Source organism: Mauremys reevesii, linkage group 14 (genome assembly GCF_016161935.1).
Source record: "Mauremys reevesii isolate NIE-2019 linkage group 14, ASM1616193v1, whole genome shotgun sequence".
Taxonomy (NCBI): Eukaryota; Metazoa; Chordata; order Testudines; family Geoemydidae; genus Mauremys; species Mauremys reevesii.
This window is the reverse complement of record NC_052636.1, coordinates 18442229-18462811: the sequence shown is the minus strand read 5'-3', so window position 1 is coordinate 18462811 and position 20583 is coordinate 18442229. Positions and strand designations below refer to the sequence as shown.

At 48.7% G+C, this 20583-nt stretch overlaps 2 non-coding genes across 2 annotated transcripts; one reads left to right on the top strand and one right to left on the bottom strand.

The window, feature by feature from the left end:
* Nucleotides 1-1550: 1550 nt before the first annotated feature.
* On the bottom strand, nucleotides 1551-1622 carry TRNAY-GUA. Its single transcript has one exon. It is a non-coding gene; the product is annotated as a tRNA-Tyr (tRNA).
* Nucleotides 1623-17041: 15419 nt separating this feature from the next.
* On the top strand, nucleotides 17042-17123 carry TRNAR-CCU. Its single transcript has one exon. It is a non-coding gene; the product is annotated as a tRNA-Arg (tRNA).
* The last annotated feature ends 3460 nt before the right edge of the window (nucleotides 17124-20583 follow it).

Sequence of the window (20583 nt, the reverse complement as noted above, 5' to 3'; positions counted from 1 at the left end):
CATGTTAGTTCTGAAGGTTGTTTTAATTTATTTTCTTGGAACCAGAAATAGGAAAGAGACACTGGAGTCAGTGGAATTACAGCAGGAAGGGATAAGTCTCATGATTCGTCACTAACCAAAGGCTTTGTGAACAGAGCGATAATGTTACTGAATGGTCTGGCTAACCCTGCAGTTAGAAACAATCAGCTCTACGGGTGGTAAATTGACAGAGGCTCTGCTGCTGATCATGAAATAGAAGCACATTACCTTTAAACAGCTGCTACTTCAGTGCCTCTGGAAGTACAGAAAACAATGATCTGTGTTAAAGGAAAGTTGCCATTTCTCAGAGCCCCAATTTCTATTGTGTGTGTACAGGAAGGTTTGAATGTGTAGCAGGTAGTTTGGTAAAGCTTAGCTATTTTATGTGTGTAACAGGCTCCTGCTCACCTGCAGCAGAGGTTTCAATCACATACAATGGCCACTTACCGAATGTCACACAAATTAGTCCATCCCTCCCCATATTCAGTCTCTGACCGGAATGTTCGAATGAGGCAGAGAACTGGGAAAGTATCGCAGTAGGAATACATTAAAAAGTGGGATTAATCAGAGCTGGGCTGCAGACAGAGCCTGTTCTAGAGCTGGTGAAGTGACAGGGACACACTCCCGCTCGTGCTGGCTCTGAAATAACAGCAGAAGCAGATCGAAGAGAATGAGCTCATGGGCAGCTGCCCTGTCAGTGCATCACTCACCTGGCAGGTGTTACACAAAACACAGCACTTCCCCCCACTGCCACCACTTCATTATACTGGCCATGGGGCTGTTTGTCCTGCAGGACTTTGATCTCTCCGGGTGGTCCATGGTGATTCATAACAGAGCCACTGGGGAGCAGGAGTCATCCCAATGGAAATCTCTCCACTTCTTTCTCAGTGTTACCTTCTTAGCCCTGGCTTTGGAGATGACATTAGCCTTACTCCTGTCTTGATTTTAGGTAGGATTTTGATCACCTTCTGGGGCTTGGCAGCTTAGAACTTTTGAGGGCTTTTCTCTGCCTTTTTGGTCCCCGCTGCAGTCAGTACATTCTAGACATGGGCATGGTGACCTCCCTGGGGATCTTGACAGCTTTAGCCAGCTTCTTGGTGGCTATTTTCCTGCTCACAGCCACTGTCTTCTCATGCCTTGTCCTGGGGGCCCAGCTGCTGGTTGAATGAGAAGGAGCCAAAGTGCTGGTGACTTTAGCCCGCACCAAGTGGCCTTTGCTCGTCAGACTCCTGAACCCCAACTGGATGGTTCTTGTTCTTCTGCACAGCACAGCCCTGGAGAGGAGGGATCTGCAAATGTACATTCCTATGATCCCTTTGTTTAATTGACGAAAACATAAACTAGACACTTAGAGGCTTGGAACTGATTTCAGCTGATGGACAGGTTTGCTAGGTTTTTATGCATTTGGACAGTGAAATGTTGAGTGTTACATTCATTTCAAGCATCCCCATATAGTGGAGCTCCTGAACATAATGGAGAATGGAAATGAAAATGTTTTCCCTGTTTTCAAAAATAAAAATAAGAGGCTTATTAGAGAGCACTTGGATTTGAACCAAGGACCACTTGATCTACAGTCAAACACTCTACCACTGAGCTATACCCCCTGAGAGCAGATACTTTCCCCATTGTAGCTGAAGCACATCAGTGATTCCAATAGCAGGGGCAGGTTCTCTCTGGGGCACAGAGATTTTTCGGGGAGTTGGTGGCTCCTTTCTTTCCTCATCCTGGAGTAAACTCAGCTTTTTATTCCATGGTACATGTTTTATAGACTAACAACAGCAGCTTGAAGAAAGAGGAGAGTGAATATCTCACTCTCAGGGTTGAAGGTGGCCACGTCCCCTCTGTCTGACCGTTGCCATTGCAGGGGAGAAGGTTTCAATGGAGTTGAATGCCCTGACTCAGCCTAGAGAGACAGAAAGGTTTTGCTGTTCATTGAACAGCAAAGGAAATTGTGTCTGTATGTGAAACTGAGGAGGGACATGAAATGCCCACAGGGTGGTGCAATGCCCTAAGCTAAGGCAGGAGGGTGAAGGAATGGAGCTAAGGAATGACTGATGTGGACTCACCTGGGATTGAAATGACATTTGTTTGTGTCGGGCAGTGAGAAATGTGACATTAATTCAGATGCAGGGTTGAGGCTTCTTTAGCTGCTTGTAGAACTTGAACTTGATTTCCCAGAAGGAAGAAGGGGAAAGTCTGGGGCGGCCTTTAGTCCCTGGCTGGAGCAGTGTATGAAAAAGGCTCCAGAGACGCAGCTGGCAATTACAGGCCACTAAGACTAATGTCAGTACCAGGCACATTGGGTGGAATTGTAGAGCCCAATGATTAGACACATCGGTGACCGGAATTTGCTGGGTGTAGCGGGTGGTTACCTGCTCCTGCCCTGCGGGGCTTGAAGCAGCCCAGGAGAGGGCTGGGGCTGGGGCCCTGGCTGATTGAGGGAAGCAGGCTCAGCTGGGGCCATGGCCCAGTCAGGCCCAGCTGGCCCCTATAAGAGGCTGGGAGCCAGGAGCCCAGTCAGTCTCCCTCTGCTTGTAGTGAGAGAAGGGCCTGGCTGCAGGGACCCAAGCAAGACACCTAGAGTGGGAGCAGGGCTGGGGAAGGGCCAGAGGAGCTGGGAGCTCTGGCCTGGAAAGCCCCAGGCTGCAGGCCTGACTATAGGCTGAATAGGTGCAGGGCTGCAATGGGGCAGCCCAGGGGGAAGCAGAGGCGGCAGGTCCAAACCCCTTTGCCTGTGATGAGTGGCTCATACTGCAGTCTGCCCCAGTGAATGGGGGCTGGATGGAGACTGGGCAGTAGCTAAGACTGAGGTGATGTGGGGATAGTGGGTGGGGGTTCCCCTGGGAGCGGGAGACCCAGAACTGGGGGGGGTACTGCCAGGGTAAAAGGGGCACTGGGGTCCTGGGAGGGACAGGGGGCCAGCTGTGGTAAGGCAGATCACTGGCCTGCAGATCTGATGGCTGCAGAGCTAATTCCCAAAACGACCAGCAGGAGGCGCCACCGGTGAGTCTGCCCCCGCTTACATTGGGGAAGAATGAACATGGTTTTGTAAAGGAAAATCATGCCTCACGAATCTACTATAATTCTTTGAGGGAGTCAACAAGCATGTCGATAAAGGTGATCCCGTGGATATAGTATATTTAGATTTTCAGAAAACCTTTGAGAAGGTCTCTCCCCGAAGGCTCTGAAGCAAAATGGGATAAGATGGAAGGTCCTCTCTGGGATAGGTAACTGGTTCAAAGGCAAGGAAGAAAGGGTCTGATTTTCAGAATGGAGAGAGGTAAATAGTGGGGTCCCCCTGGGGTCTGTACTGGGACCAGCACTGTTCAACATACTCCTGAGTGATCTGGAAAAAGGGCTAAACAGTGAGGTGGCAACATTTGCAGATGATACAAACCAACTCAATTTAGTTATGTCCAAAAGAGAGTGCAAAGTGTGACAAAGGGATCTCACCGAATGGAGTGACGGGGCAGCAAAAAGGCAGATGAAATTCAATGTGGATCAATGCAAAGTAGTGCACATGGGAAAACATGATCCCAATTCTACATCTAAACTGATGGGGTCTAAATTAGCTCTTACAACTTAAGAAAGAGATCTTGGAGTCACTGTGGATACTTCTCTGAAAACAACCACTCAATGTGCATCGGCAGTCAAAAAAGCCAACAGAATGTTGGGAAGTCATTAGGAAAGGGATGGCTAGCAGGACAGAAATATAATATTGCCTGTGTATAAATCTGTGGTATGCCCACATCTTGAATACTGGAGCTGGTCCCCCATCTCAAAAAAATATATCGGAATTGGGAAAGGTACAGAAAAGGGCAACCAAAATGATTGGGGTATGGAACAGCTGCCATGTGAGGTGAGATTAATAAGACTGAGGGGAGTTTTCAGCTTGGAAAAGAGATGACTAAGGGGGGGCCTAGGATAGAGGTCTATAAAATGACGGGTTTGGAGAAAGTAAATAAGGAAGTATCAGAGGGGTAGCTGTGTTAGTCTGGATCTGTAAGGAAGTGCTATTTACTCCTCATAACACAAGAGCTGGGGTCACCCAATGAAATGAATAGACAGCAGGTTTAAAACAAACCAAAGGAACTATTTCTTCACCCAACACACAGTCAACCTGGGGAAACTTTGCCAGAGGATGTCGTGAGGGCCATGACTATAACAGGGTCCACCAAAGAACTAGATAAGTTGATGGAGGACAGGTCCATCATTGGCTATTAGCCAGGGTGGGCAGGGATACAAAACCATGCTCTTGAAGTGTCCCCAGCCTCTGTTTGCTGGAAGCTAGGAATGGGCGACGGGATGGATCGCTTGATGATTCCCTGTTCTGTCGATTCCCTCGTGGGCACCTGGCATTGGCCACTGTGGGAGGACAGGATTCTGGGCTGGCTGGACCATTGGTCTGATCCAGTATGGCTGTTCTTATGACCAATAGAGGGCAGTCCCCACCAGCAATATTTATATTTGGTGCGCTGAAAGGGCCAACTTTCCAAAGCTGACCCAAAGGTTTAGTAAAAGTGTTTTGGAGAAAAACACTAAACAGAACAATGCGAATGAAAACTGGGAGCTATTGTTTAAGGAGCTTGTTAGATGGGGCATAAGCCACATTGCCTAATTAGCTGAGCTTCCAATGGCCTTCCACTCAACTCCCTGACATTTCTCCATCTGCAAATGTGGTACCCATTTTAAAACCTAGATCCAATCAATTACAACATGTCCGGGAAGATTCTAGGCATCAATGATCTGATCATTGGGTTGATGGCGGTAAACAAGAGATTCCCATAAGGCTCCCTCCCTCTTCCCAAGAGCCATCCTCATCCTCTCTCCCCTTTCTGCTCCCGCATCCTCTGCAAACTTTCGAAGACAGATGCCTCGCGATGGCCTTTGCTCGTGGGGATGTTGCCTCTTGGTCAGGGTTTCAGCCCTTTTGGGGGGAAGGATGCAGCAGATGGCATGGGGGGGAGCCCAGGCCTCCCATGGGCTCTGACCCAGGCCACTCTGAGGGCAACACTTCTTACCACCCCACTATTGTCCTAAGTTCACAGTTTATCACAGGAAGCTCTGAAGGCTGTCAGCTCACTGCTCGGTACCTCTTCTCAGCCGGGCGTGACATGGCAGCTCTCTCCTTAGGGTGGCAGCTGCCTCTGTTATGCTGACAGATCCAGATTGGTGATGAGGTGGTGGGCGGGATTGAACCAGGGACCTCTGGATCTTAGTGTGTGGGCCTCTACAGCATGAACTAAAAGCCACCCGGCTGTTAACGAAGGCTGTATAGAAGACTCATTTTATCTCTCCCTCTAAGTGATCTCAGTGCCACTAGCTGGGATATCCCACCACCCCCTGGAGGTGTGTGGGTTACGTACTTCCCCTAGCTGAGGAAGTGCATCCTGAGCTTCGGAGAGTTCCCAGCTGTAATCCCGGACGACCCCTGTAACGATGCGACCACTGGCAGGACACTGCTGAGAGTATCAATTCAGGACAAATTGCTTGGAGCAGGGCAGTCACAGCCCGAGGCTGGGTGCCCTTTACTATTAAAGCACGTCACAGCAGCCATGCAGAGAGGACTTTGGTTTTACCCCACTGGCCAATCGGACGTCATACAAGCAATTCCCTCAGCTATTCCAGTTCCCTTCTATCACCACCAGCACCACTCCTTATGGGGATGAATGGGTATGAAAACCAATACCCCAGTAAAAGAAAAAAGGTTCTCTCAAAGGACCCCAAAGGACCAAGCCCCAGATGCAGGTCAATAGACGAGTCAGATCTTACCCACAAATCACGCTTTTGCAAATCCTTTAGCGTTGTTATGGAAAAATTGATCCATGTGTTGTGTTTTCAATCAGATCAGCCTGAGGCCTTTTATTGATTAGAAGCACACAGGGGAGAACCGTTATGGAAACGGCCTCCCCGAAGCTGGTTACAGACAGCCTTATAAAGCTTAAAACCACAATCATAATATGCAAGTTACATACATCATTTCCTTATTATTTTGCTAAAAAAAAATTGCAAAGTTAATGCTGATTGGAGCAGGAGTACCTTTCTTCCATATTAGGCTTTTCCTGTTGTTACTTATCTGTTCTATGCGGTTACGTGTTGACAGTAGGGGATGTTACCAAATTGTTTTTCAGTCGGGGACTGTTAGGACTTTCCACTGTCTCCTCCGTGCCCCCCTGCTTGGCTTGTCTGGCCAGCCCTGGCAGCTTGACATGAGGCCTGGGCCTACAAGGCCTTGGATAACACTGGATTTTTCCCCTACAACATCTAAAATAAAAAAGGTTTATTCATAAAAAGAAAGAAATAGAGATGAGAGTTAAAATTTTTAAAGGTATCAATTACACACAGTGATGGAAAAGTTCTTGGTTCAGGCTTGTAGCAGTGATGGAATAAACTGCAGGTTCAAATCAAGTCTCCGGAACATCCTCAGCTGGGATGGGTCATTCAGTCCTTTGTACAGAGCTTCAGTTTGTAGCAAAGTCCCTCCGGAGACATGAAGCAGGACTGAAAATAAGATGGAGACAAGGCATCAGCCTTTTCTAGCCTCTTGCCATGTGGTCTTTGCTTTCTTTGTCCCAAGGACACTTTATCCAGCACATGGCATAGAAAAACCTTAGAGTTCTGTCCATAGGCTGGTCCCTGAAGACCTTGCTGAGTCAGAAGGCGTATCTGCCTTCTCTCAATGGGTCGATTGTAGAGCTGATGGTCCTTAATGGGCCTTCAAGCAGGCTAGGCAGAACTGACACCAACTTGTCTGGGGTGTTCCCTGGAAGCAGAGCACAAGTTTGAAATATGGGCAGCATAGAGCCAATATTCATAACGTCAACTACAAAAATGATACACATCTAGAGATAGCATCATTATAATCAGCCAATCAGAACGTCTCCATAGACCTCTTACATGACAACCTTTCTACAATATTGGCTGCAAATGGTTGCAATGGTGATCTATACAGTTACAGATTATGTCAATAACATCACAGGAAGTGACACAGCATCAGCGAGACTGATACTGGAATACTGCCTCCAGTTTTGGTGTCCTCATTTGAAAAAGATGTTGTGAAATTGGAGCTGGGGCAGCAAAGAGCCACCAAATGTTCTGAGGGCTGGAGAAAAATGCCTTCTAGTGAGCTATTGAAAGAGCTCAACCTGTTTAGCTTATCAAAAGAAGATTGAAAGGTGACTTCATTGAAGTGCCTTAATGGAGAGAAAAGATTGGGTATTAAAGGGCTCTTTAATCTAGCAGAGAAAGGCATAACAAGAGCCAATGGCTGGAAGGTGAAAAGAGACAAATTCATATTACAACTAAGGCACAAATATTGTAATAAGGTGTATTCTCCATCTCTTGATGTCATGTAATGAAGACTAGATGCCTTTCTGGAATGTGTTTGCCCCAAAAGTAGCTCTTGTGTCATACAGGAGGCCTGTGATATGCAGGGGGTCAGATTAGATGCTCTAATGGTCTCCTCTGGCCATAGAGTCGACTAATTTCTGAAAAAACGAGTGTAGCTTTGGGAGCAGCGTCTGATGTTTCCCTGTCTAGCCGGCTTGCTGTCTAGAACGAATGCTCCTGGAGTGGAGTGACCACAGGGCGTGGTCCTGCAAACCTGCAAAGTGCCTGGCCAGGGATGGGACATTAGCCCAGCAAGGGAGGGGTGTGGCAGTGACATCACAAAGGCCTTTGGCAGGACCTCAGACTATTGGTGGGGAGGTGGTGACCTCACAGAGAGATGCTGACATCAGCCAGGCAGGACCGGGGCGAGGGGCCAGGGAAACCTCAGAGACCCCTGTGGCTTTGCTTCAGCAAGTCTCCTTCTCCAGGTCTCTCTTTGAGGACTGAGAGAGTATTCGGGTTCACGGATGTGAGCGCCAGGAGGAACCTCTTTCGAGTTTTCTCCTTCCCTTTCAGTGATTTTACTAGAAAACAGCCATCCCTGTTTAGAAGGTAAGAGCCTCCTCGAGGTTTGAAATCTGTTCAGTCTGATTCATCTGTTGCAGGGGAGTGCTCTGCAGTTCCCACTGTGGGAGATCCACCCAAAAATGTGGGGCTGAAATACTGCTCGGGCAGTGATCCTCACCAGTGACCTAGGCCATCCTTTGGGCTCTCTGGTGAGAACCCTCAGCCTCACGTTCTCAGTCTCTACCCTGATTGGCTGAGCAGGGGGTTATTGACAGGGAGGCAGGGCCGGCTCCAGACCCCAGCGTGCCAAATGCGCGCTTGGGGCGGCATTTTGCCAGCAGGGCGGCAGGCGGCTCCAGCGGACCTTCCACAGGCATGACTGCCTGCTGCCCTGCCGGCAAAATGCTTGGGGCGGCCAGATTCCTAGAGCCGCCCCTGCAGGGAGGAGACTCAGATCCTTGTTCTCTTTTAAGACCAAGGAAATAAGTCAGAACCAGTTCTATGTTTGATGAATTTTGCTGCTTCTCTGCATTAATTGTCTCTGAGCAGTTCATGATTCTCTCTAACATTGCAGTTCTCCTCAAATACTTGCTGAATAATTCCTGTGCACTGTTGTTGGTCTGGAGCTCATCTGAGAGCACTTTATTCTGGTCATTCAATGTCTGAAATTCAAGATCTGATGGTTAGTTTGAAAATCAGGGCTCTTGGGTCCTATTCCCAACTCTGCCACTGACTGGCTGTGTGACCTCAGACAAGTCAATTCTCCTTTCTCAGCCTTAGCTTCTCCCTCTTTGGAATAGGGATAATAATGATCCACTCCTACCTACCTCACAGTGCGTGGAGGCAGGGCCGGCTCTAGGTTTTTTGCCGCCCCAAGGAAAAAAAATTTGGCTACCCCCACCCCAGCCCTGGGCTCCTCCCATAACTCTTGCTGCCCGAGCCCTGGGCTCTGCCCCCCACCACCCGCACCCCCCTGCCGCCCCAGCTCTGGGCTCCCCCCCACCATCTGCACCCTCCTTCTGCCCCAGCCCTGGGTCACTGGTAACTTGCTCCCAGGGCAGGTCATTCAGCAGGAATTTTTGATGTGCACAGAACACAGACTGGTTCCCGCATGGTTACAGAGCTGCAGTAAAGTGGAACAATTTTCAGCTTGTGTGATTGGAGGAGATCTGGATGCATATTATAAGACTGTCCTCCATACATGAGGAAAAGTTGAGGTGCCTTTATTATTCTTTGTTTCTATGGGGAATTTGCCAGTGCAATATCACTGTCTTCCTTTTAAACAAACAAAACTAGAAAAAAAATGGCAATGGCTGTTGAAAATAGCAATTCCAGTCCTAAAAACCACTGGGAAGCATTTCTTGCTCAATTTTATCTAGTAGGATGCCCCTGGAACAATGGGATCGAGAAACCTGCATCACTGAAAGTGCAGCCATGGAGACACCCCACAGCAGCCTTCCCTGGCAGGGGCAGGGGGGCGAGAAGGGACATCATCCGAGCTCCCTGCATCCAGGTCACTTTCCTCAGCCGGGCTGCGTCAGGGGAGGGCAGAGAGCAGCAGCTTCTTGTTGCCGGCTCAAAGAGCCTGAGGCGGAGCAACAGCAGGTTCGTTGCCCGGTGTGCGTCGCACTAATTAACACACCAGGGTGGAGAAGCAAAACCAGGTTTATTTGAGCCCAAATAAGGTGCCAGGGAGAAAAAGCATTCTCAAATCCTGCACACCCGCGCGCAGGCGGGGTCCCAGCATTTATACCCCCCTTGTTTGTGTAAGCCTTTTGTTCGGTTTTCCCCCTCACCCCTCCCTTCCCAACAGCAGTTACTTTAAACGTTACATTTCAGCATGTTAGAAAAGTTCCGATTCGCATGCTTATCTCTGGCCTTCACAGCACAGACGCATGTAGGCTTTTCTTCCCCCTCTCCCCCTCCTCCCCGCCGCTCCTGCATCTGCAAGCTGAGACAGCTGACAGTTACACATTTTGCTTGCTGTCTCTTAGCATCTTAGGCTGGTTAAAGTTCACAGCATGTAAGAACTTTGGTTCACTTCAGGCCCAAAGTCACAACTTTGGTTTACTCAGGCCTAGTGACACCAACAATTCCCCCCTTTGAGAATACTCAACCAACTTTTGGCGAGTTTTCTCAAACTTTAAAGACAAAAAGCAATGAAGCTTTGCAGATATATGTACAACTGCTCTTTTGAGCTTAGTCACCCCCAACCCAGGAATAAATGCATGGACAAAAGAGTGGAATGTTCATTTAACAACTAAGGGATTGGGACACTGACTATAAATCAGGTAGGTATACCAAGTGGTTTAATTTCCCAGATGTCTTGGTGAATAATTTAGTCCCACATGCATCCTCCCCATGGACCCAGCAGGATTCGGTATGTGGGAGCCCACACCCACCCTAACCGGTCCATATGCTTGGAAGGAGCACTGTGAATGTCCACACTTCCATCCAGAAAGTGTCCAAGTATGTCTCCATGACCACAGATCAGATGGTACTCCTGATGCGTCTGTAAGGGCAGTGGGCCATGTTTTGTGCTCAAGATCACTCGGAATGGCCATCAGCTGGTCATTCAGGAAATTCTGAATTTCTAAACATACTAGATCCCACTGCAATGCCTTCCCAGCCTCAGTGATATGCAATACCATCTCTGTCAGTAACTTCTGGGTCATAGAACTAAGGGTGGAAATGACATGTAACTCACCAACTCCAGCCTGTACTTAAGATAGCTGAGTTTCAAGAATAAGGCTAGTAGCCTTTTCTAGTTGGCCCAATTTCTTATCATGTTCTTGGCTTTTAAGATATTGGCCCTAGCCCACAGGGATCTGCTCAATTCTCTTTCTTTCCAGAGGAAATAACCCAGGCCCTCTGTTGTGCTAATCTAATGGCAGCCCCTTGTGAGCAATCTGGGTATGTAGAAGTGATTTGAAAACCTGATAAGGGCAATGTCATTTAAAATCCAATTAGGGAGGGCAATACATACTGAAGGATTTATCCAAAACACAGGGCGCAGCCTGTAGATTAAATCCCAAAATCCAATTAATACCACAGGGTTGTTTCTTCTTTACCTGTGAGAAAAGAAACCTAACACATTGCATTAGTGTCTTTGCAGATTTTACAAATTTTATAGCTGCATGGGCAAATTTAAGTCCCCCCCTTTTTCTGGTTTTTAGCCAAGTAATGGCTCTTATACTTATCAGTGCCAAAGGAAGGGCATCTGGCCACTTTAAGTTTGTCTCAGCACAAATCTTGGCCAGTTTATTTTTAGCATGTTAGCTATTCTTTTTTTTCTCAGTTAACTCATTCTTTTTCCTTTTCCCATTTTTTTTGCTCCTTTAACCTATAAAGGAAACTTTTACTTATACACCTTTTGTTAACAATGAACACATACACAGTACATTAGTCTTATTTAATGTATGCCACATATACCCTTTCACTAAAATAACCTTATTACAGAGCTTTAGAACAACAAGCCAGGACAAGCACACCCACTTTGATGAGTTCATTCAATACAACCTCTAGTCCAATAGCTTTCCACCATCCCCAGCCCTCTGGCTAGAAATCTGAGGTAGCCAGAAGGATCCCATGTACAATACGGGGAGTGGGTTAACTTTCATGTCCTTGCTTTTAAAGACTGTTAGTATGCAAATTTTAATAACAATTTTCAATTAAAAAAATTGGCCAATGAAGTTTCTTTCTCTTACTTAGGAAAATGTATTAGACTTTAGTATATCACATTTTCCTGATATATCAAACACTTTGTATTCTAAGTGGAACAAAACAAGTATCTGCATTTCAATTTAACACTGCCACTTGATTTTAAATCAGACCATCCCATAAAAATATTAAACACATCAATTCTGGCCACAAGACAAACACCACAAGACAGAACATAGAACACAAAACATAATTGTTACTCTGTCAGTAAATGCATGATATGTTGAATGCTGTTCAGCTGGCATTAGTTTTCTTTGATTATCTGAAAGACAAAAACAGAGGTCTATCCCTTCTGGGCAGTCAATCGTTACTTAAAATATACAAATACTCTTGTTGATTTTAGGCAAAACAGGAGAATTACCCCATATTTTCTTTGCCTGAATTTATTTACAAACATTTCAAAGATACCAAAAACTTTTATCTTTAGCATTTTTACAAAGTTCAACTGCTGTTCCTCCAGCAACTACAGAGTTAACGTTTCACTTTCCCTTAAAAATCACTTGCTTTTCCCTTAAATTACTTGCTTGCCTTTCAACAGCCACTTACCAATTCAAATAATCATTTCAAATATCCTCCTGAGTATTTGAAATTTCCATGCTTATACTCACTCCTTTCCACTACACCCTCAAAAGTTTCCAACCTGTTCTCCAATCTTTCTGTCTGTTGCCTGCCCGCCTGGGCCCGATCCTGCTTTTCTCGCTGAATCGTCCCTATCCTGGGCACAAACTTGTTCCACTACCAGTTTAGCTAGGAGGGTGGGCTTCTCAACTAGCCCCCACCCTTCTGGTCTTTTCCCTAAAACATTTTTACTCCCAAAACTACTCAAGTCCTCCCTAGTAAGGCTTGCCACCTGGGCAAAAATACATGGCCATTGTGTAAAGGCCATTTACTTAACACACAATCCAAACCCCTTTAGGGGGTCTACCCAGAGACCCACCCATTTCTCTGCTGACACTTAAACAGAAAAGAAAATTACACAGAGAGCAGAGAAAATTACAGTCTAAGCCAGATTTTTCCTACTTCTATTACATTGTCCGTTACAGGGGGCGGGACAGAATTATCTCAATACAACCTCAGAGCTTCATCGCACACATGGCTTCCACCCTGAGGAATTACGAACGAGAAGTTCAGTTCCGCCCACACACCTAACGCCCAAATGAACAGAGCAGAAAAACAACAGTAACCAGTTAAACAGAACAGAACCAGAACCAGATAGTGCACCAAAACCAAATAGTGTTTCCTTATTCTATTAGGGCTCACCTTTAACCATACAATCCTTATCATACAACACCAACCATACCAAACAAAGCAAACATAAAATGACAAAGATAAAACAGATAGATGGTGTAAATTCTGCAGGCTCCCCCATTCTCAATTGCTCACCAAACTGTGACAAATTTCTGTTACCAATTTATCCCTCATGTCAGGTGATCAAACTGACACTGCAGGACGGTGGGGGGGGGGGTGGATAGAGAAAGCACACCATATAACCAAATTTTAAAGCTTCATTAAAAATAATAAAACAACAATGGAGAGTGTTGGGAACACTCCCACATCACTCAGGAAAAATATGAATGCCCCAAGCCTTAAGCCACTTTAATACTCACACATGTCTAGACTGGCCACGTCTGTGTATAATGTTCAGAGAAGGGGAATAGGTGGACGGGAGATTATCCTGTATACAGCTTGTCCAGAATTTCCAACATGCTTCCGCTCTTGGGAGGGCTGTTCTTTTACACCCTGGACTCTCCTGCGGCGTCTCTTTCAGAGATTCCAGTTCAGGTCAGCTGCCTGTCCGGCTTCGGGGTTGCAAAAACTGTTGGATCTCACTGAACCGTTAAGCTTTGCAAATGCAATCTCAGTTCTGTAACTTGTATTGCCTTTGGTTTGCCTCTGTCTCTATTTTTCCACAACCAGCTGGGGCTGAAAGCAGTTTTTCTTTGCACTTAGCATAGTCTGTGCTGGTACTTGACCTTGAACACAAAGCAACTTTTCATCTCTGGGACAAGCTGAATTTCAAATTAACCCATTCCTAGACAAATTGCTCACACTGTGTCAGAGGCTTTTCTTTGGTGATTAAAAGCTCCTCTGAGATATATGATCTTATCTAGATTGAAGATACCTTCTAATGGGCACTGTTTAGATGGATTTTCACATGTGAAGATTCCAATTCTCTAAATACCTGCAGGTTTTAGGACCATAATGTACGTACATGTACTATGCTGGGGTACCCTTAGGGGGTGAGGTGGAATGTTTAGACTGTCCCTCCCCCATTTTCCACTTACACACACAGAGAGGGTGCCCTGTCCGCGCTAGCGGCTCATAAACTAAGGATCTCTCCTACAGGACACTCACACAGGAGAGACTAATGGGGATGACCATGACTCTCCTACACCTCCCTTCAGCAAAGAGCGTCAGCTAGTCTCTGGGAGACACGGCGCCGCTTACTCTGATTGCATCCAGTGAGATGATCAGACTGTCAGTAGCCCACACGGAAAGGAAGGGGAGGGAATATGGGTTCACACATTCCTAGACCCAGGCAGCTTCTTTGCGGACGATGCCAGGCCGAGTCAGCCCACCGTGGGTCGGATCTCCTAAAGATCCACTAGTTACCGGGCTTGCGTTAGAATATTCCTGATCATGAGCATTCGCTTCACAGGGTATTCTGGGCGTCTTCCAGTAACGGACACTCACACTGGTATACACACACACACACACACACACAGCAAGGCCATTGTTTCCTATTACCACGATGCATCTTATCTTGCTGCACAGTCAATAAGTTCAGATGGCATGAGCCCAACAGAGACAGACATTCCCACGGACAGTTCTCCTCCCAGTGCAGCTCTGGGGCATATGATGGGGGATTTTTTACAAGAGCTCTACATACAAACAGCTTCAGAAGCTACCCATTCGCTGACAAAACAAAAGTAATTGAAGGATCGTGTTGTAATTAAGTGATCCTTCTGGTGGCCACCTTTCCTGGCTCTCTAACTGATACTGAGGCCAGTCTACTGTATAAAATCTTTTCAGTTTACTTTTAGTCAATGGATCTGATTCAAACACTTTCCAATTCGTCAGAATGCATTCTAAGGGTGTACACCGTGCCCTGCCTATACTCTGTCCCTGCCCCATACCACGGGCTTGCCCTTGACCCACTATAGGACACTCTCTTGTCTAGTGGGAATTACAACGGCTGGGCGTTCCCAGCCTCAGGCAAAAGTCCATACCACTGGACTGTTCCTACCTTATTCACAGGATCGGTTCCTCACCGTCGCCCGCAACTGCTTCTCCACTATCTGAGTGCGTTGCACCGTTGTGCCCTCCAAGGTCGGCCTGACGCGTCTCTGCTGAGGCCCCCGGTAAAGGCACCGGTGCGCGCTGGGCGTCGGCTGTGACCATCGTCCACTGGCCATTGGAGGAGTCCGGGCAAGGCACAATTTTGCCTCGAGCCCACCCAGGGACGCCAAAACTGTTGCCGGCTCAAAGAGCCCGAGGCGGAGCAACAGCAGGGTCCGTTGCCCGGTGTGCGTCGCACTAATTATCACACCAGGGTGGAGAAGCAAAACCAGGTTTATTTCAGCCCAAATAAGGTGCCAGGGAGAAAAAGCATTCTCAAATCCTGCACACCCGCCCGCAGGCGGGGTCCCAGCATTTATACCCCACTTGTTTGTGTAAGCCTTTTGTTCGGTTTTCCCCCTCACCCCTCCCTTCCCAACAGCAGTTACTTTAAACATTACATCTCAGCGTGTTAGAAAAGTTCCCATTCACATGCTTATCTCTGGCCTTCACAGCACAGACGCATGTAGACTTTTCTTCCCCCTCTCCCCCTCCTCCCCGCCGCTCCTGCATCTGCAAGCTGAGACAGCTGACAGTTACACATTTTGCTTGCTGTCTCTTAGCATCTTAGGCTGGTTAAAGTTCACAGCATGGAAGAACTTTGGTTCACTTCAGGCCCAAAGTCACAACTTTGGTTTACTCAGGCTTAGTGACACCAACATTCTGATGCTCCCCTCACAGCCCAGCCCAGGTGGGGAAAGTGACCAGGACGCATGGGGCACATAGTGTTGCTCCTCGCTCCCCCCAGCCTCTGTGGGGCCACGGAGGAGCACTGGGGCAGGGGAGAGCAGTGAGCACCTTTGCACGGCCACACGGTGCCCTTTGACCCCCTGGAGCCCTGGGCGGCTGCCGGGGGCCCCACCCCTAAGGCCGTCCGGGCTCCCCAGCACGAACAGCAGAGACACAGGGAGACTGGCCACCCACTGAGCAGAGGTAGCCTGGGCGGCTCGTAATGGAGGCTCGGGGGGGCTCAGCCTCCCCAAACCTTGCGTTGCCAAGGGGGCAGTGGGGCCCATGACTAGGGGCCCAGGCCAAATTGGGCCCCCCTGGGAAAATCTCCCCCACGTCGGCCCCAGGGCTGGAGGAGCTCCCACTCCCTGCTACGGCCCGGGGGCTGCAGCAGGGGCATAGAGCTTCTCTGGTCTCAGGGCCGCAGCGGGGCCGGGGTAAAGGATTGACAGGGTGGGGCCAGTGGGGGAAGGGGTGGAACAGAGGTGACAGTGGGTGGGGCCGTGGGTGGAAGGGGGCGGAGCCACAGACAGAAGTGGGGGGGTCATGGTTCCGGTGCTGGGGCCCCCGCACTTGTTCTCCCTTTCCCTGGGCTTTGGCATCACTCGCCCCTGCTTAGCGAGTAGGGGTCAGTGGTCCCTAAAATGTGGGTGTGACTCCTAGGGGGACACAGAGGAACTTTCATGGGGGCACCTCAGGGCCTGAGCCAGCCCCCATGGAGGGCAGGGAGGGAGCCCCACTCAGCCCCACTCTGTCCCAGCTCTTCCCCAACCCCACCCACCGCCGGGCCCCAGGCTCCCCGCCCGGCCGCGACCCCCATAACCCTGTCCGCACCCCGCTCCCCAGCAAGCAACGGCCCCACTCCCAGCCCCGGTTCTCGACCACGGCTTCCGAGGGGCCACAGCCATGGATACGAGGGCGCAGTGTGAAATGTTTGGGGACCACTGGGTTAGGGTGACGTCCTCAATCACTTCTCTGCAGTCCAATGAAAGTGATTCCTCCCCCACCCAACCCTCCGTCAGGACGGCCTAGGTACGTTCTGCTGCCCTTCACTCGTACAGGAAGGAGAATAACATTTCATTCCACTCAATGCTAAAGTGATTTGCAACCATCCACAACTGGTCATTTTCGGGAAGCGGCCTCATCATGCTGCATAGCTAGGCAGAGTAGGGGTGTCTATGCAAACACGGCCTGTTCCTGAAGTCTTCCCCCAGCGCCTCACTAGATGTGAGGGGGGAGCTCATTCAGCCCCTGCTTATGCTTAGTATTTAAAAACTCCTTAGTGGCCCTATCTCTGCTGGCCTTAGATTTCTCCTCCTGTCCCTCTCATAGCTGCTCAGATGAGGTAGCTGAGTGGTTAAGGTGATGGACTCCTAATCCATTGTGTTTTGCATGCATGGGTTCAAATCCCATCCTCATCGGATACATTTAGTCTTCACTCTCCTTTACAGACAACCATCTTCCCCCCTTGGTACAATGACAGATCAAACAAAAACCTTCTCAGAATATCAGCTGCCTCCCCCCCTTGCTTCAAATAAAATGTCTAAATCCCAGATTTCTAAAAAAATTCTCTAGTCCTGCATTTCTTAGTTTTTATCTCAAAAGGGAACAGCCTCATAATCTCCCCCAAACACCCTGGGACCTCCCCAAATAATTAAAATACCTCCAACCTGAGCAAGGCCACAACAGTGAACCAGAACTAGTGTCTAGGCCAAGCTGTTCTGAAGGAGACAACTCAACCATTTTCTCTCTGCTTCCCTTTGCAAAGTCTGACTGAGAAAACAAAATTCCCCAAACTGAAAATTTTCTGCTGAAAAACCACTACTAGTGTGTTTGGGGACTTTGGTTTGAATGTACTATTATTATTCTCTTCTGATTTCTGAATCAGTTTTGTCATCCAGGTGTGTTTCCAGCTGTTGAGTTGTGGGGGAGAGAGGCCAACTCATAATGTCTCTACCCCCCCTTTCATAGTTTCTTCCACCTGGCTAGGAAGTACCTTTGCTAGGATGTGAGTCAAGCAGTGTCCATTGTCGCTGTGCTATCTCGGAGAAGTCTGCATTGTACACGGTTCCTGGGATAGTCCTTGGCAGTGTGGATCCCAGCAGCGGTCTGGCTCCTCCCTTGTCACACCTGAAAGGCTGGTGGTGGGCATTTCCCAACCTCATCTCAGTCACACACACAGAGCAAAACTTCCCAGCCAATGCTGCACACACAATCCAACACAATATTAATGTTCAACAGACCAAGACTTTTGAAATGATACCTCACCAGGCAGACTTTGTACAAACCGTATCATCATTATATGAGACTGGTGAATATGGGGCTTCCAGGGTGCTGCTTTGAGCACAGCGTGCCACCCCTGGGCTGACATTGCAATGGAGACGGACCCTTAGAGTCCATCTCTCCTGGGATAAAGATGGCAGCATGGCTGGCCTGGACCATCTGACGTGGGCTCATGAAGCTAAAGCTGAGAGGCTAAAAACTGTGGGGCAGATATTTGTGTTCACACTGAAGCCTGGGTTCGGAAACCCTCACCCCTCATGGGGTCTCAGAGGTTGGGCTCAAGCCCATCTGTCTGCACTGTAATTTTATAGTCTTGCAGCCCAAGCCCCATAACCCTGAGTCAGCTGACCCGGGCTTTGCGACAGGTGCCCTGGGTGTGTTAATCGCAGTGCAGACATAACATTAGGCTACGTCTCCAGTGCAATGAAACACCCACGACTGGCCCGTGTCACATTAATCAGGGTCATGCGTCTTGGGCTGTAAAGTTGCAGTGTCCGTGTCTCGGCTCAGGCTCAGTCCCCTGCTCCAGGAGCCCAGAAGGTTGGGAGGGAGTTTAGCAAGTGGAAATGGTAAAACCGCAGGGGAGTATTACCCTGGACTCATGGCATTTCTCCATTGGTCTGTCTGCTCTGGGGCAGGGACAGAAACACGTCCTGCTGCTTTTGTTATTTCAAAGGGTGGTTTAGGATTTTCATTCCCAGACACAGTGCACAAAACAGGACTCAACCCTCGGCATAAACTAAACGAGCTGCCCACAGATTCTGGCAGCCACAATGAGCATTTGGTGTGAGAGCTCAGACCTGCCCTGTCCCAGAGGGACGGGGTCGTCTGAGAGGGGACTGGACCACTGACCTATCAGCTCCTAACTCCCAAACTTTCAGTAACTCTATCCTCAGTGCCTGTGAGTGTAATTTAAACCATAAGAAAAACCACACTAGGCTAGACCGAAGGTCCATCTAGCTCTGAATCTTGTCTTCTGACAGTAGCCAATTCCAGGTGCCCCAAAAGCAACTCAGTAAGCTACCACTGGAACTTGAACCCAGGATCTCCTGCATACAAAACAATGGTTTTAGCCAGCTAAGCCATGGTGTCTTCAGCTGCTGAAGGGATCATGTCTGCACACACCTGACTCTCTGCCAACCTCCATCTGGGCCTGACAAGCTTTGCTGGTGTTTGGATTCAGTAAAGCAGAGGAGCAGGTGAAGTTTTACTCCCAAGGTTCTTTGGACAGGTCTACACTACAAAATTAGATCGGTGTAACTACATTACTCAGGGGTGTAAAAAATGTACTTCCCTAAGCAATGCAGTTATATCAGCCTAACCCCGGTGCAGATAGCGCTGTGCCAACAGGAGGGTTTCTCCCATCAACATAGCTTGGGGAGGGGCTTGATTAGTGAAGATGAAGAGAATAGGTGGCCCATGTCTCTTGCATTTGGGGAGGCTGGGTGTGAGCGCTGGAAGCTCCCTGGAATTGGGGGGCCCATTGGTTCCCAGACCATGGCACTGCCCCCCCTTCTCCTCTCTCTGAGGCCCCACCTGTGCTCCCCCCTTGCTCCTGTTTGGCCACTTCCCACCCTCGCTCTTCCTCTTTGGCTGAGGACGGCTGATCCACCTCTCGCTCGCTCCTCTCCTCCCCCAAGGCCTTCCTGCCTCCTGCTCGTGCCTCTCCACCCGCTACCACAAGGTCTGCCCACCAGCCGCCACCACTCTGACCCATCCCTGCAACCCACCCTGCCCACCACCCACACCTCTGTGCCTCTCCCCTGAGACCTGCCCTGCTCACTGCCCCCACCTCCGAGACCTGCTCTGCCCACCGCTCGAAACTCTCTGCCCCTCCCGAGACCCACCCTGTCCACGTCTTTCTTCGGTCGTCTGTTGTTATTCCATGAAGCATCAAGAATGGAATAAAAAGCTGAGTTTACTCCAGGGTGAGGAAACAAAGAAGCCACCAACCCCCCGGCATTGCTGCTTTAGTTAAAGTGTTTAGTTAAAACAGCTATTGAATGTCCTCCCTATGCCCCTTGTGTCACCAGAGCACATCCATGCTAGCAGTTCGTGGATGGCAACAGAGAGCAGTGCACTGTGGGCAACTATCCCACTGTGCAACTGGCTGCAGGGTGTTTTGGGAAGGGTTTGCAGTGCCTCATGGACTGGTACAGCATCACATGATGCAGGTTTCTCTATCCCACCGTTCCACGGGCATCTTACTAGATTGCCAGCTGCTTTTCAACTGCGGTGTGTGGCGGGGTAGAGACTGTTTGTGTTCTGGGGAGAGACAGTGTGTGTGCTGGGGAAGAGTGAGTGGGTTGAGCTAGGTAGGAGCGGATCATTATTATCCCTACGCGAAAGAGAGAGAAGTTCAGGCTGAGAAAGGAGAATTGACTTCTCTTAGGTCACACAGCCAGTCAGGGGCAGAGTTGGGAATAGGACCCAAAAGCCCTGATTTTCAATCTAACCATCAGATCTTGAATTTCATACACTGAATGACCTGAATAACGTGCTCACAGATGAGCTCCAGACCAACAACAGTGCACACGAATTATTCAGCAAGTATTTGAGAACTGCAACATTTGAGAGAATCATGAACTGCTCAGAGAC